This window comes from Passer domesticus, chromosome 9 (assembly GCF_036417665.1).
Source record: "Passer domesticus isolate bPasDom1 chromosome 9, bPasDom1.hap1, whole genome shotgun sequence".
NCBI lineage: Eukaryota > Metazoa > Chordata > Aves > Passeriformes > Passeridae > Passer > Passer domesticus.
Genome location: NC_087482.1, coordinates 7,833,141 through 7,848,916, shown reverse-complemented (window position 1 = coordinate 7,848,916; position 15,776 = coordinate 7,833,141). Strand labels below are relative to the sequence as shown.

Here is a 15,776-nt window from a genome sequence, read left to right as displayed (position 1 = left end):
GTGGGTGCATTTCCCTCATGCTGCTCCTGGGACTCAGCAGCCGGGGGCTTTGGCTGCACATCTGGACACGTCGTGCCCGGCACAGCAGGAAGGGATCCATGGCAGCCTCGCTGCCCCGCTGCTGCTTTCACGCCCTGCAGGGCTGTTTCCCAGCCTGGCCTGGCTGCAGCTACTGCCCAGCCTCTGCCGGAAGGCATTTGGCATCAGCTGACTGGCAGCCCCAGTTGCACCACAGTCCATGCCCTCCCTCAGATGCCCTGCAATTTCCTGGTGTCCAGGCAGATCAGATGTTGGGGCTGTTTGGGGAAGGAAGCAGCCTTGGGTTGTCCCAAAATCCTGGGTGTTTTCTGATCCTTATCCATTCCTTTCATAAGTGATGCCTCACCTTCTCCATTCCCAGTCAGGAATGTTTTCATCTGATCCAGCTGTCTCTTTTCCATTCTCCAGAAATGAACGGAGAGCCTGTGCAGAAGGAAGCATTTCCCGGAGGAAGCAGTGGTTCCGTGCCAGCCTCTGCTACAGGAAGGGAGGCCATGCCAGGCACAGGCACAGGAGGTAATTGCTGTGCCTCTGGGCCTGAGCCCTGCTGAGGCTTGAGCTGCCCTCTCTGCTGCTTGGCAGTGCAGGCACAGCCTGGACTAGAGCGGCACAGCCCAGGGGAATTATCCCGAGCAGGCTCAGGGCACTCGGGTCCTGAGCAGTCCTGCTGGGGTCCCTCCATGGGAGACATGTCCTGAAACCTGGGAGCGACTGCACGGGGTGCCCACGGTGGGGAAAGGACAGAGGGGGAGAGCAAGGCTCCAGTGTGTCCTGAGAGGGCCTGGCTGTTTGCCCTTGGGATCTGGGGGGTTTCCCCACAGAAGGAGGGCAGGAGGGACAGAGGGAGGGCAGGATGGATAGCTGTGGCACTGCCTGCTGCAGTTTTCCCCCATGCTTTAGGGAGGATTTCTTCTGTGTGTGAGGGGGAGAGTTCCAGGTCCCTGCACTGCTGCAGCCACCCCTCCCAGGGATGTTGCTGAGGGCAGGGAAAGAGTGTGGAGAGTGACCAGGAGCCAGCCCAGAGCTCCCCAGGCCCCTGGGCAGCTTTGGCCATGTCTATTCACATCTGGCTCCCATGGCCTTACCCGACTCCCTGGCAGTGCCCAGTTCCCTGTGGCAGAAAGAGATCCCAGCACACACTGGAAAATGTTCTCATCTGTGCTGCATTGTAGATGAGGGTGCTGGGAAGGCTTCTCCATCAGCTTGGATGAATAAAGTTTTGAAGCCCTTGGAGCCTCCTGCAGGTATGTTCTCAGTGTGCCACCAAGGAAGAATTGTAGACAAGCGGGCAGGCACCAGGTGACAGAAGCTTCTGTGGCTGTTGTGTTACAGATGTGTCTACAGGGAAGACTTCTCCAGCTTCTCCAGCTGCTACCTTGGATGCTGCACTCAAGCCCAGCACCCATCTCAGGGGTGAGTAGTGTGTCCCTGCTGACCCCACAGGCTGAGCCCTGCTTTTCTGGGATCCATTCCTGGGAAATGGAACTACTTTCTCTTAAGGTCCTCTGACAGGAAAGACCAAAGACATGGCAGGCAGGAAATTCCAGGACCCATTAGAAATCATGTGGCAAATGCTGGAGGAACGTCTGCAGAGAAGAGAAGGTGGGTGCATTTCCCTCATGCTGCTCCTGGGACTCAGCAGCCGGGGGCTTTGGCTGCACATCTGGACACGTCGTGCCCGGCACAGCAGGAAGGGATCCATGGCAGCCTCGCTGCCCCACAGCTGCTTCTGCTGCTTTCATGCCCTGCAGGGCTGTTTGCCAGCCTGGCCTGGCTGCAGCTTCTGCCCAGCCTCTGCAGGAAGGCATTTGGCATCAGCTGGCAGACAGCCCCAAATGCACCACAGGCCATGCCCACCCTCAGATCCCCTGCAATTTCCTGGTGTCCAGGCAGATCAGATGTTGGGGCTGTTTGGGGAAGGAAGCAGCCTTGGGTTGTCCCAAAATCCTGGGTGTTTTCTGATCCTTATGCATTCCTTTCACAAGTGATGCCTCCTGAAATTGTCCCCTTCCCCATTCCCAGTCAGGAATGTTTTCATCTGATCCAGCTGTCTCTTTTCCATTCTCCAGAAATGAAAGGAGAGCCTGCGGAGAAAGAAGCATTTCCCGGAGGAAGCAGTGGTTGCATGCCAGCCTCAGCTCCAGGAAGGGAGGCCATGCCAGGCACAGGCACAGGAGGTAATTGCTGTGCCTCTGGGCCTGAGCCCTGCTGAGGCTTGAGCTGCCCTCTCTGCTGTTTGGCAGTGCGGGCACAGCCTGGACTAGAGCAGCACAGCCCAGGGGAATTATCCCGAGCAGGCTCAGGGCACTGAGCAGTCCTGCTGGAGTCCCTCCATGGGAGACATGTCCTGAAACCTGGGAGCGACTGCACGGGGTGCCCACGGTGGGGAAAGGACAGAGGGGGAGAGCAAGGCTCCAGTGTGTCCTGAGAGGGCCTGGCTGTTTGCCCTTGGGATCTGGGGGGTTTCCCCACAGAAGGAGGGCAGGAGGGACAGAGGGAGGGCAGGATGGATAGCTGTGGCACTGCCTGCTGCAGTTTTCCCCCATGCTTTAGGGAGGATTTCTTCTGTGTGTGAGGGGGAGAGTCCCAGGTCCCTGCACTGCTGCAGCCACCCCTCCCAGGGATGTTGCTGAGGGCAGGGAAAGAGTGTGGAGAGTGACCAGGAGCCAGCCCAGAGCTCCCCAGGCCCCTGGGCAGCTTTGGCCATGTCTATTCACATCTGGCTCCCATGGCCTTAGCCGACTCCCTGGCAGTGCCCAGTTCCCTGTGGCAGAAAGAGATCCCAGCACACACTGGAAAATGTTCTCATCTGTGCTGCATTGTAGATGAGGGTGCTGGGAAGGCTTCTCCATCAGCTTGGATGAATAGAGTTTTGAAGCCCTTGGAGCCTCCTGCAGGTATGTTCTCAGTGTGCCACCAAGGAAGAATTGTAGACAAGCGGGCAGGCACCAGGTGACAGAAGCTTCTGTGGCTGTTGTGTTACAGATGTGACTACAGGGAAGACTTCTCCAGCTTCTCCAGCTGCTACCTTGGATGCTGCACTCAAGCCCAGCTCCCATCTCAGGGGTGAGTAGTGTGTCCCTGCTGACCCCACAGGCTGAACCCTGCTTTTCTGGGATCCATTCCTGGCAAATGGAAATATTTTTCTCTAAGGTACTCCAACAGGGAAAATCCAAGATACAACAGATAAGATATCCCTGGAACCATCCAAACAGATGAGGCAAGAGCTGAAGGAAACCCTGCCGACAAGAGAAGGTGGGTGCATTTCCCTCATGCTTCCCCTGGGAGTCAGCAGCCGGGGGCTTTGGCTGCACATCTGGACACGCCGTGCCCGGCACAGCAGGAAGGGCTCCATGGCAGCCTTGCTGCCCCGCTGCTGCTTTCACGCCCTGCAGGGCTGTTTGCCAGCCTGGCCTGGCTGCAGCTTCTGCCCAGCCTCTGCCGGAAGTTATTTGGCATCAGCTGACAGGCCATGCCCAAACTGTAACACACCCTGAGATCCCCCACTATATCCAGCCCTGCAGATTAGGAAAAGGGTGGCTGTTTGGAGGTGGAAGTGCTCTCATCATGCCACTGTAACCTGGCCATTTTCCTGCTCCATAAATTTCACAAATATTACCTCTGATGCCACCACCCAAGTGGGAAACAGCTCCATCTGATGCAGCTGTCTCCCTTCCTTTGTCAAGAGATGGACATAGTGCTTCAGTGGAAGGTGGCATTTCTTGAAGGAAGCACTCCATCTTCGGTGCCAGCCCCTGCTGCAGGATGGAAGGCGATGGCAGACACGGGCACAGGCACAGCAGGTAATTGCTGTGCCGGGCTCAGCCCTGGCCGGGGCTGTGTGGCAGCAGCTCTTCCCCCAGGGCCTGCCCTTGCCCGGCCCGGCAGCAGCCAAAGCTGGAGGCGCCTCGGCTTCCAGGCCTCTGGAGCTGGTTCAAGCCCCGGGGAAACGGGACTGGTGCAGCAACGTCCCTGGCGCTGCAGCTGCTGCGGAGCTGGCCCTGAGTGCCCAGAGGCCCAAGGCACAGGAGCAGCCCCGAGCGGGAGCCCTGCCGCCAGCCCAGGGCCAGAGCCAGCCATGGCACACAATGGAAACAGTTCTCATCTTGGTTTGCTTCCAGACTTGGATGCTGGGAAGGATTCTCCATTAGCCTGGCGCTCTGAAGTTGTGAAGCCCTCTGAGCATTCTGCAGGTATGTTCTCACTGTCCCACCAAGGCGTAATGTTTGACTGACTGGTAAGAACCAGGTGACAGAAGCTTCTGTGGCTGTTGTGTTACAGGCGTGTCTGCAGGGACGACCTCACCAACTCCTACCTTGGATGCTGCACAAAAGGCCAGCTCCCATGGCAGGGGTGAGTAGTGTGTCCCTGCTGACCCCTCAAGCTGAGCCCTGCTTTTGTGGGGTCCATTGCTGGGAAATGGAACTACTTTCTCTTAAGGTCCTCTGACAGGAGAGACCAAAGACATGGCAGGCAGGAAATTCCAGGACCCAATAGAAATCATGTGGCAAATGCTGAAGGAATGTCTGCAGAGAAGACAAGGTGGGTGCATTTCCCTCATGCTGCTCCTGGGACTCAGCAGCCGGGGGCTTTGGCTGCACATCTGGACACGTCGTGCCCGGCACAGCAGGAAGGGATCCATGGCAGCCTCGCTGCCCCGCTGCTGCTTTCACGCCCTGCAGGGCTGTTTCCCATCCTGGCCTGGCTGCAGCTTCTGCCCAGCCTCTGCAGGAAGGCATTTGGCATCAGCTGACAGACAGCCCCAATTGCACCAGCTGACAGACAGTCCATGCCCACCCTCAGATGCCCTGCAATTTCCTGGTGTCCAGGCAGATCAGATGTTGGGGCAGTTTGGGGAAGGAAGCAGCCTTGGGTTGTCCCAAAATCCTGGGTGTTTTCTGATCCTTATGCATTCCTTTCACAAGTGATGCCTCCTGAAATTGTCCCCTTCCCCATTCCCAGTCAGGAATGTTTTCATCTGATCCAGCTGTCTCTTTTCCATTCTCCAGAAATGAAAGGAGAGCCTGCGGAGAAAGAAGCATTTCCCGGAGGAAGCAGTGGTTGCATGCCAGCCTCAGCTCCAGGAAGGGAGGCCATGCCAGGCACAGGCACAGGAGGTAATTGCTGTGCCTCTGGGCCTGAGCCCTGCTGAGGCTTGAGCTGCCCTCTCTGCTGCTTGGCAGTGCGGGCACAGCCTGGACTAGAGCAGCACAGCCCAGGGGAATTATCCCGAGCAGGCGCAGGGCACTGAGCAGTCCTGCTGGGGTCCCTCCATGGGAGACATGTCCTGAAACCTGGGAGCGACTGCACGGGGTGCCCACGGTGGGGAAAGGACAGAGGGGGAGAGCAAGGCTCCAGTGTGTCCTGAGAGGGCCTGGCTGTTTGCCCTTGGGATCTGGGGGGTTTCCCCACAGAAGGAGGGCAGGAGGGACAGAGGGAGGGCAGGATGGATAGCTGTGGCACTGCCTGCTGCAGTTTTCCCCCATGCTTTAGGGAGGATTTCTTCTGTGTGTGAGGGGGAGAGTCCCAGGTCCCTGCACTGCTGCAGCCACCCCTCCCAGGGATGTTGCTGAGGGCAGGGAAAGAGTGTGGAGAGTGACCAGGAGCCAGCCCAGAGCTCCCCAGGCCCCTGGGCAGCTTTGGCCATGTCTATTCACATCTGGCTCCCATGGCCTTAGCCGACTCCCTGGCAGTGCCCAGTTCCCTGTGGCAGAAAGAGATCCCAGCACACACTGGAAAATGTTCTCATCTGTGCTGCATTGTAGATGAGGGTGCTGGGAAGGCTTCTCCATCAGCTTGGATGAATAGAGTTTTGAAGCCCTTGGAGCCTCCTGCAGGTATGTTCTCAGTGTGCCACCAAGGAAGAATTGTAGACAAGCGGGCAGGCACCAGGTGACAGAAGCTTCTGTGGCTGTTGTGTTACAGATGTGACTACAGGGAAGACTTCTCCAGCTTCTCCAGCTGCTACCTTGGATGCTGCACTCAAGCCCAGCTCCCATCTCAGGGGTGAGTAGTGTGTCCCTGCTGACCCCACAGGCTGAACCCTGCTTTTCTGGGATCCATTCCTGGCAAATGGAAATATTTTTCTCTAAGTTACTCTAACAGGGAAAATCCAAGATACAACAGATAAGATATCCCTGGAACCATCCAAACAGATGAGGCAAGAGCTGAAGGAACCCCTGCCGACAAGAGAAGGTGGGTGCATTTCCCTCATGCTTCCCCTGGGAGTCAGCAGCCGGGGGCTTTGGCTGCACATCTGGACACGCCGTGCCCGGCACAGCAGGAAGGGCTCCATGGCAGCCTTGCTGCCCCGCTGCTGCTTTCACGCCCTGCAGGGCTGTTTGCCAGCCTGGCCTGGCTGCAGCTTCTGCCCAGCCTCTGTAGGAAGTTATTTGGCATCAGCTGACAGGCCATGCCCAAACTGTAACACACCCTGAGATCCCCCACTATATCCAGCCCTGCAGATTAGGAAAAGGGTGGCTGTTTGGAGGTGGAAGTGCTCTCATCATGCCACTGTAACCTGGCCATTTTCCTGCTCCATAAATTTCACAAATATTACCTCTGATGCCACCACCCAAGTGGGAAACAGCCCCATCTGATGCAGCTGTCTCCCTTCCTTTGTCAAGAGATGGACATAGTGCTTCAGTGGAAGGTGGTATTTCTTGAAGGAAGCACTCCATCTTCGGTGCCAGCCCCTGCTGCAGGAAGGAAGGCAAAGCCAGACACGGGCACAGGCACAGCAGGTAATTGCTGTGCCGGGCTCAGGCCTGGCCGGGGCTGTGTGGCAGCAGCTCTTCCCCCAGGGCCAGCCCTTTCCCGGCCCGGCAGCAGCCAAAGCTGGAGGCGCCTCGGCTTCCAGGCCTCTGGAGCTGGTTCAGAGCCCCGGGGAAACGGGACTGGTGCAGCAACGTCCCTGGCGCTGCAGCTGCTGCGGAGCTGGCCCTGAGTGCCCAGAGGCCCAAGGCACAGGAGCAGCCCCGAGCGGGAGCCCTGCCGCCAGCCCAGGGCCAGAGCCAGCCATGGCACACAATGGAAACAGTTCTCATCTTGGTTTGCTTCCAGACTGGGATGCTGGGAAGGATTCTCCATTAGCCTGGCGCTCTGAAGTTGTGAAGCCCTCTGAGCATTCTGCAGGTATGTTCTCACTGTCCCACCGAGGCGTAATGTTTGACTGACTGGTAAGAACCAGGTGACAGAAGCTTCTGTGGCTGTTGTGTTACAGGCGTGTCTGCAGGGACGACCTCACCAACTCCTACCTTGGATGCTGCACAAAAGGCCAGCTCCCATGGCAGGGGTGAGTAGTGTGTCCTTGCTGACCCCTCAGGCTGAGCCCTGCTTTTGTGGGGTCCATTCCTGGGAAATGGAACTACTTTCTCTTAAGGTCCTCTGACAGGAGAGACCAAAGACATGGCAGGCAGGAAATTCCAGGACCCATTAGAAATCATGTGGCAAATGCTGAAGGAATGTCTGCAGAGAAGACAAGGTGGGTGCATTTCCCTCATGCTGCTCCTGGGACTCAGCAGCCGGGGGCTTTGGCTGCACATCTGGACACGTCGTGCCCGGCACAGCAGGAAGGGATCCATGGCAGCCTCGCTGCCCCGCTGCTGCTTTCACGCCCTGCAGGGCTGTTTCCCATCCTGGCCTGGCTGCAGCTTCTGCCCAGCCTCTGCAGGAAGGCATTTGGCATCAGCTGACAGACAGCCCCAATTGCACCAGCTGACAGACAGTCCATGCCCACCCTCAGATGCCCTGCAATTTCCTGGTGTCCAGGCAGATCAGATGTTGGGGCTGTTTGGGGAAGGAAGCAGCCTTGGGTTGTCCCAAAATCCTGGGTGTTTTCTGATCCTCATCCATTCCTTTCACAAGTGATGCCTCACCTTCTCCATTCCCAATCAGGAATGTTTCCATCTGATCCAGCTATCTCTTTTCCCTTCTCCAGAAATGAAAGGAGAGCCTGTGCAGAAGGAAGTATTTCCCGGAGGAAGCAGTGGTTCCGTGCCAGCCTCTGCTGAAGGAAGGGAGGCCATGCCAGGCACAGGCACAGGAGGTAATTGCTGTGCCTCTGGGCCTGAGCCCTGCTGAGGCTTGAGCTGCCCTCTCTGCTGCTTGGCAGTGCGGGCACAGCCTGGATTGGACCGGCACAGCCCAGGGGAATTATCCCGAGCAGGCTCAGGGCACTCGGGTCCTGAGCAGTCCTGCTGGAGTCCCTCCATGGGAGACATGTCCTGAAACCTGGCAGCGACTGCACTGGGTGCCCACGGTGGGGAAAGGACAGAGGGGGAGAGCAAGGCTGCAGTGTGTCCTGAGAGGGCCTGGCTGTTTGCCCTTGGGATCTGGGAGCTGTCCCAGCGGAAGGAGGGGAGGAGGGAGTGTAGGAGGGAGGGATGGATAGCTGTGGCACTGCCTGCTGCAGTTTTCCCCAGGGCTTTAGGGAGGATTTTCTGTGAGTTTGAGGGAGAGAGCCCCAGGGCCCTGGGCTACTCCAGCCACCCCTCCCAGGGATGTTGCTGAGGGCAGGGAAAGAGTGTGGAGAGTGATCAGGAGCCAGCCCAGAGCTCCCCAGGCCCCTGGGCAGGTTTGGCCATGTCCATTCCCATCTGGGTCCCATAGCCTTACCCGACCCCCTTGCAGTGCCCTTTTCCCTGTCGCATTAGGGGATCCCAGCATGCCACAGATATGGTTCTGATCTCTGCTCCCTTTTAGACTGGAATCGTGACATGGGTTTTCAGGAAGTCCTGATGAAGGATGGTTTGAAGTTCCTGGAGGATACTGGAGGCAAGTTTTCATTCTGCCTTTCCTGAGTGAATAATCAGGATCAATGCAACAAAAGCTCATTTATAAACCATTTCCCTTAACATTATGTAAGGGCTGAAGGATTCTGAGAATCTTTCCCTGCTCCCTTCTGGATCCCTGAGGGATCCCACAGGATCGCTGTCAGTGGGAGGAAGGAACATTGATCTTTCAGTCCTCCTCCCGTGTGCTGTGCCAGTGTGTCCTTCCGTGTGCTCTGTGCAGCCACAGAGAAGAGCAGAGAGGGAAGGGGCCGGGCCCAGGGCTGTGCCCCGGGGCTGAGCCTTGTGGGCAGCCTGAGGATCTCCTGCAGTGCCACAGGAGCTCTTCTGTCCTGCCTTTCTTTGCAGCTGAACCTGCCGGTGAAGGCCCCACATCCAGGAATGAGGCTCTGGGAGATGCTGAGGGTAGGTCAAGGCCTTTCCCCTGGGAGAGCTGCCAGCTCAGAGCCCAAAGCTGGGCCAGGGAGGCATCGCTGCTCCTGCGGCTCAGTGGTGCCCGTGCAGATCAGCAGAGATGGCAGAAGCTTCTCTGGCTTTTGAGTTACAGGTGTGTCTGTGGGGAGGACTTCTCAAGCTCCAGGGCTGGATGCTTGGCCCCAACCCAGCTCCCATGGCAGGGGTGAGTAGTGTGTCCTTGCTGATCCCACAGGCTGAGCCCCGCTTTTGTGGGATCCATTCCTGGGAAATGGAACTACTTTCTCTTAAGGTCCTCCAAAAGGAAAGACCCAAGATACTGCAGCCAAAACGTCTCATGAGGCAGATGAATTCCTGAGACAAACACAGAAGGAAGCACCCCGAGGACAAGGTGGGTTCATTTCCCTCATTCTTCCCCTGGGACTCAGCAGCCGGGGCCTTTGGCTGCACATCTGGACATGCCGTGCCCGGCACAGCAGGAAGGGATCCATGGCAGCCTTGCTGCCCCGCTGCTGCTTTCACGCCCTGCAGGGCTGTTTCCCAACCTGGCCTGGCTGCAGCTTCTGCCCAGCCTCTGCAGGAAGGCATTTGGCATTAGCTGATAGGGTGCCCCAACTGTACCGTGGGCCGGAGATGCCCTGCCATTTCCCAGTCTCTGAGAAGATCAGGAGGTGCAGCTGTTTGCACAAGGGAGTGCACTGGCCCAGCCCCAATTACCTGGGCTTTTTCCTGATCTTTACCTGTGACTTAGACAAGCATTGCCTCATGAAGGTGCCACCTCCCCAGTGGGGAGTGTTTCCATTTGATCCAGTTGTCCCTTTTTCCCTTTTTCAAGTGATGGACCAAAAAGCTGTGCAGAAGGAGGAGCACCCAGGGAGAAGCAGTGGCTCACTGGCAGCCCCTGCTGCAGGAAGGAAGGTGATGGCAGAGACGGGCACAGGCACAGCAGGTAATTGCTGTGCCGGGCTCAGCCCTGGCCGGGGCTGTGTGGCAGCAGCTCTTCCCCCAGGGCCTGCCCTTGCCCGGCCCGGCAGCAGCCAAAGCTGGAGGCGCCTCGGCTTCCAGGCCTCTGGAGCTGGTTCAGAGCCCCAGGAAATGGGACTGGTGCAGCAACGTCCCTGGCGCTGCAGCTGCTGCGGAGCTGGCCCTGAGTGCCCAGAGGCCCAAGGCACAGGAGCAGCCCCGAGCGGGAGCCCTGCCGCCAGCCCAGGGCCAGAGCCAGCCCTGGCTCCCGACTGGGCAGGGGCTGCGCTGGGTCCTGACAGGGCCTGAGCCTGTCCCCTGGGGCTGGGGGAGCTGTCACGGGGCAGGGAGGGCCAGGGCTGGCAGTGGCTGCTCAGGGATGGCTTTGGCCCTTGTCCCTGGTAGCAGCCACTGCCCAAGCAGCTGCGCTGCCCCCGGGCTCTCCTCCCGGCCTGCTGGGCTTTGTTGGCTGGCACAGCCTGTGCCAAGGGCTGGCAAGGTGCCTGCAGGCCCCAGCTCTGGGGGAAACAGAGAACGTCCTGCCCGTATCCAGCGTGCTGCCAGCTCAGCAGTGCAGCACAGCACGGGCTCACGCTCCCCATCGCTCCCACAGATGCAGCCAGCATCACAAGACCTGTTCCCAATGCCCAGGATGGCCTTGGAAGGGGTGTCTGTCAGGGAACAGGCTGCTGGCTAGGGTTACTGGCCGGCGTGCTTTGTTTGGAGCTTGTTTTCATGTTGTGCTGCTTTGGAATCGGGTATTCCTGGAACAGAAAACAGTGAGTGTTTTGTTGCTCTCCCCCTCCAACAGCTTCTTTTGAAAGTCTAACGTGGACAGGGAACATTCCTATTGAGACTGCAGTGGAGTTGTGGCCAGTCCATGATTGTCCAAATAACTCTGCTGAGGGTTCTGCTGCTGCCCAGTGCTTCCATTGGCCTCTCAATTGCTGGGCCTTGTCCTGGGGGCCCCGCTGGGGCTGCAGCCAGTGCTGGCTCCCACTGAGGCTGCCTGGCCAAGAGCAGCCCCAGGGGCACACGACAGAGGCAGAGGGAGGTGGGGAGGAGAAAGAGCAGGGCCGAGGTTGCCCTTGAAAGGCAGAGGCGCTCTGGGGCCCGCTCCTGGCCAGGGACCCTGCCCAGAGCCGTGCCCTGCTGGCCGTGACCTTGAGGGGCAGCTGTCCAGCTGGGCCCAGCTGTGCCAGCAGCTCCAGCCGTGCTGGGGAGCCTTGCCAGCTCTGGGCCCTGCTGTGCACGAGGGTCCCTGTGTGCCACTGGCAGCTGGGGCCTCAGCCACCTCCTCTCTGCACAGGAGCACCTCGGGACAGGAGTGGGAAGACGGTGGCTGCACCTCACACCAGACAGCGTGAGCAGTTCCTCCAGCAGCAGTAAGGGCCTGGACAGCCCTCTCAAGTCTTCTGTGAAGAGGAGCCCAGAACAACCGTCTACGAGGAAGCCTCTTATTGCCCCGTAGATCCCACTGCCACCTGCTCTCCCCATGGGCCTCCCCAAGCTGCCTTCATCCCTTTTTTCTCTCAATCTGTCCCATCCCAGCCAACCCGAGTTCCTCTAGAGACCCCAGGACCAGCCCAGCACCTTCCAGCCCCTCCTGAGACCAACACATCCCTTCCTCTGCCCCTGAGCCCCCTGGCCTTGCCCTCAAAGCAGCACTGAAGGTGACACCCCACCCCTCCCCCCCCCCCCCTTGCAGAGTAGGCAATGGCCCATTCCTCTGTTGAAATAAAGAGAAGGATCTGTGTTGTGGTTTGAAAGCAAAACCAGTGAGAGACTCCAAGTTAGAAATACAATTTATTAGGAAAAGGGAAAAAAAACCCCAAAATACATGCAATAAAACAAAAGAAAAACCACTGACAGGGTCAGAATACAGCCTGACACCCTGCTAGTTAGGGTGGTGGTAGCAGTCCAGCTGAAATGGCCTTGTGGAAGTGGTGATCCTGTAGAAACAATCTGGTAGCTCTCATCCTCTGGAAAAGCAGTGGGTAAGGGCGGCGGTTCCTCTGGGAATCCAGTGGAAAGACTGCTTGTTGTGTCCCAAAACCCAGATTATATCCAGCTGGGGATGCTTAGCTCCTCCCCCATGGGCAGAGCATCTCACAGTGGGCTGATATCATTCTGCCTCATGCTGTGGGTCCTTGATTAGCCATGAAACAGAAATGGCTCTGGGAGGGAGTTATCTCTGAGTCATGTGGCAAGACATTGATGGGCCCATTAACAGGAGATGAGGAAAAAACAATGCCCCTCCTGGTTTCAGTAGCTCTTGAGGATGGCATTAGAATACATCTTTACACTGCAACCTAGGACAAGCGGTCACCCCAGTGTCCAGGTGGCAGCAGCAGCAAAGCCCACCCAGCACCAGCACTGACTGAGCTCCATGCCCAGGAGGAGCTGTGGATGCCCACAGTGTGGGCAGGCAGAAGCCAGGCCGGGGCTGCTGATGAAATGGAGGTTTTGGGCCGCTCACAGGCTCAACACAGTTGGCTGTGATTGGTCATCAAGTGAAAACAATCCACATGGACCAATGGAAGATGCACCTGTTGCATTCCACAGCAGCAGACAGTTATTGTTTACATTTCTTTCCTGAGGCCCTCAGCTCCTCATGAGGGGAAAAATCCCAGGAAAGGATTTTTAATAAAATATCATAGCTACAGATAACTGTTTTACTCATAACACCAGGAGAAGACCAGGGAATGCAGGTAGCCTAGACTAAGGAGCTCCTCTGTCTCCAAGCTGATCCAAACCAACAGACCTACTCAGATAAGCACCAGGGGACCACAGTGCATGCACAAAGGAGAAAAGTTCAAAAGTTCAGTCATGAGGAAGACCACAGCCTTCGACCTCAGAGACCACCAAAGACCCCAGTGTGACCACCACAGGAAACAACGCGTGCCCAGAAGGCCGTGGATCTAATCGCCATGTGAGGGGAGGACAGGCAGGGCCAGGGGTTGAATGTGCATGGCGAGATTGTGTAAGGTATTTCATATGGAACATGTTTGTGAACAAAGATGTGGCTCAGTCCAGGGCTCGGGGCACAAGTTTTCACGAGAGCCATCTCGCTTGTGCCAGGCCCTGACACGCATACCCACTTCACAACTACATCAGGTTGTGGAGTGCCGCTATAGGACATGAAATAAAACAACGCAGACACGCATCTCTCCAAGGTAAAAAAGAAGGCAGTTGAATTTCTGACTCCAACATTTACAGATTTCCAAAAGTGACAGTGGATTGGAGGGTGAAAGTGCCACCTCTCCAATGACACTGGACAAACCAACAGTCCATCAAATTTCTCCTCTGCAGAAAAGAATGCAAAACAATAAGTTATTTACATAAAGTGTTTGGGAAAGTTTGCTACAAGAATGTAAACATCAGAAGGCTTAGAAGAACATTAAAAACCAGGGCGACAGTGGAGTCTATTTATTCTGCAGATGGCTTCACTGTGACCAGCGGTGGGGCCCCGAGGGGATGGGGCAGCCCATGCTGAGCGTCCCTGGGCTGAGGGACATTTCCTTCCGTGGGATCATCTGGGCCCAGACCTCCTCCAGTGCCATGCCCAGGAAAAGAGGGAAGCCATCAAGAGTATCTCCAGGGACACAGCCTGACCAGCAATGTCAGCAGGCAAAACAAAGCTCCTCCCTAATTAACACACACTTGATAGGACCTAATTGATGGGCCATCACCAATGCAGGGTGCTGCACAGGGTCTGCTGCTCTCAGCCAGGGCCAGAAGGAAGGGAAGGGAAGGGAAGGGAAGGGAAGGGAAGGGAAGGGAAGGGAAGGGAAGGGAAGGGAAGGGAAGGGAAGGGAAGGGAAGGGAAGGGAAGGGAAGGGAAGGGAAGGGAAGGGAAGGGAAGGGAAGGGAAGGGAAGGGAAGGGCTGTGTGGCCTTGGGGTTCGACAGGGCTGGTGAGCAGCCCCAGAGACACAACAACCCAGGTGCAACCAGGCTTGATTTCCAGGTCAAAACACTCGGCGTAGCTGGCCTGGACTTCCCTGTAAGGCACGTGGGGGCTTTGGAGTCCCCCTAAGGTGCACGAGGGGCTGGGGTCCCTTGCGGCACACCCAGGGATAATTTAGGTTTCCTCTGAGTTATGGAGGGCACTGGGGTCCACTTCAAGTCATGCAAGGGATTTGGAATCCTGTGTGAGGCATGCAGAGGGTTTGGGATCTCTCCCAAGGTGTGCAGGGTGCTGGGATCTCTCCTGAGGCACATGTCGGGGTTCTGGGGTCTCATTTCACATGTAGAAAGGGCTGTGGACTCTCGTAAGCGTGCAGGTGCTTTGTGTCCCTCCTGCTGCACGCAGTGGGGCTGGAGTGTCTGCTGAGGCACGCAGGGGACGGGGACCTCCGGCAGTCCCTCCCGGGCCCGTGCGGCTCGGGGCTGCTGCGGCCCAGGGCCAGCCGCCGTGCCGGGATGGCGGTGGCGAGGCGCCGAGGCGGAGCTGCCCCGCCGGGTCACGCTGCATCGGCACGGCACGGGCGGTGCTGAGCGCCGGGCAGGCGGCACCGCCAGCCCAGGGGCCACAGCCCCGGCCCTGCCTCTTTTGGGGCCGGGCACAGACAGCCCCGCGGGACGGGCACCGCTCAGCGCCCGAGGGGACGGAACAGATGCCAGAGGAGCCCCAGGAGCCCTGGACAGGGCCCTGGCGTTGCCCGCCCGGCTCCCCTGGGCCTGTGGCCATCCCGGGCAGCAGGGGCTCGCTCTGGGCCGTGCTCTCCCCAGCCAGTGGGGCTCCGGGCCAGCACCCGGCTCCTGCCACTGCCCTGAGAATGCTGAGGGGATTTCGGGGCAGAACTGAACTTGACAGGGACAGAATTCATAGGAGACTTGTTTTGGCCTTTTACAAGGTTAACTGAGAAACAACTTAAAATCCCCGGCTAAATCGTCTGCTTTAACGCGTGGGGATTCCTTCAAGACCCTTCCTAACTCCCGTGGTGCCGGGCCGGGCCGCGTCCCAGCGAGCTCCAACACCCAGCAGCTCGATGGATGCAGCACGGCAGGCACCAGGGAAACGAGTCAGTATCCCTACAGCTGCCCGCTCTGCCTGCACGGCTGTCACACAACAGCAATGTTCCAGAAGGAACAGGCATTTTTACATCCTCAGGACCGTGTGATCTTTGGTCCTGGTGGTGGATCAGAGAGAAAAGCCAAATGTGACAGACTAAACTTGACTGTAGGAGAGGGATGCCTCAGCAGAGGGTCTGGGGACCTGTGGTGCCAGCCAGTGGCCCGGCACTCGGACACAGCAGGAAGACCTGAGATTATCACACTTCACCTGGGAGGGTAGAAAAGCTCAGGCGTTCTTTGTTCAAGGTCCCCCAGAGGCACCAGCTGAAGCCGCCACAGCTCCACCTTGATAAAAGTGTTTAAAAAGATCCAGAGGTCTGACACTCTGCTGTGGAGGACATTCCACATGTTATATTTGCCCAATTATCCAATCAAAAAAACCGAAAGAACAAACCCAAACAAAATGAAATGTAACAGCAATTTTAATTATGTAGCTTAATATATATACAATTGAATACACTCAAAATATTGACAATATAATTTGCTTTAA

General features: G+C 57.4%; 1 long non-coding RNA gene across 1 annotated transcript; it reads left to right on the top strand.

Annotated features, from left to right (window-relative positions):
- The first annotated feature begins 9,377 nt into the window (after positions 1-9,377).
- On the top strand, positions 9,378-10,194 carry LOC135308376 (uncharacterized). The gene is made up of 3 exons (XR_010368814.1): positions 9,378-9,450; positions 9,538-9,636; positions 10,081-10,194. It is a non-coding gene; the product is annotated as an uncharacterized LOC135308376 (long non-coding RNA).
- The last annotated feature ends 5,582 nt before the right edge of the window (positions 10,195-15,776 follow it).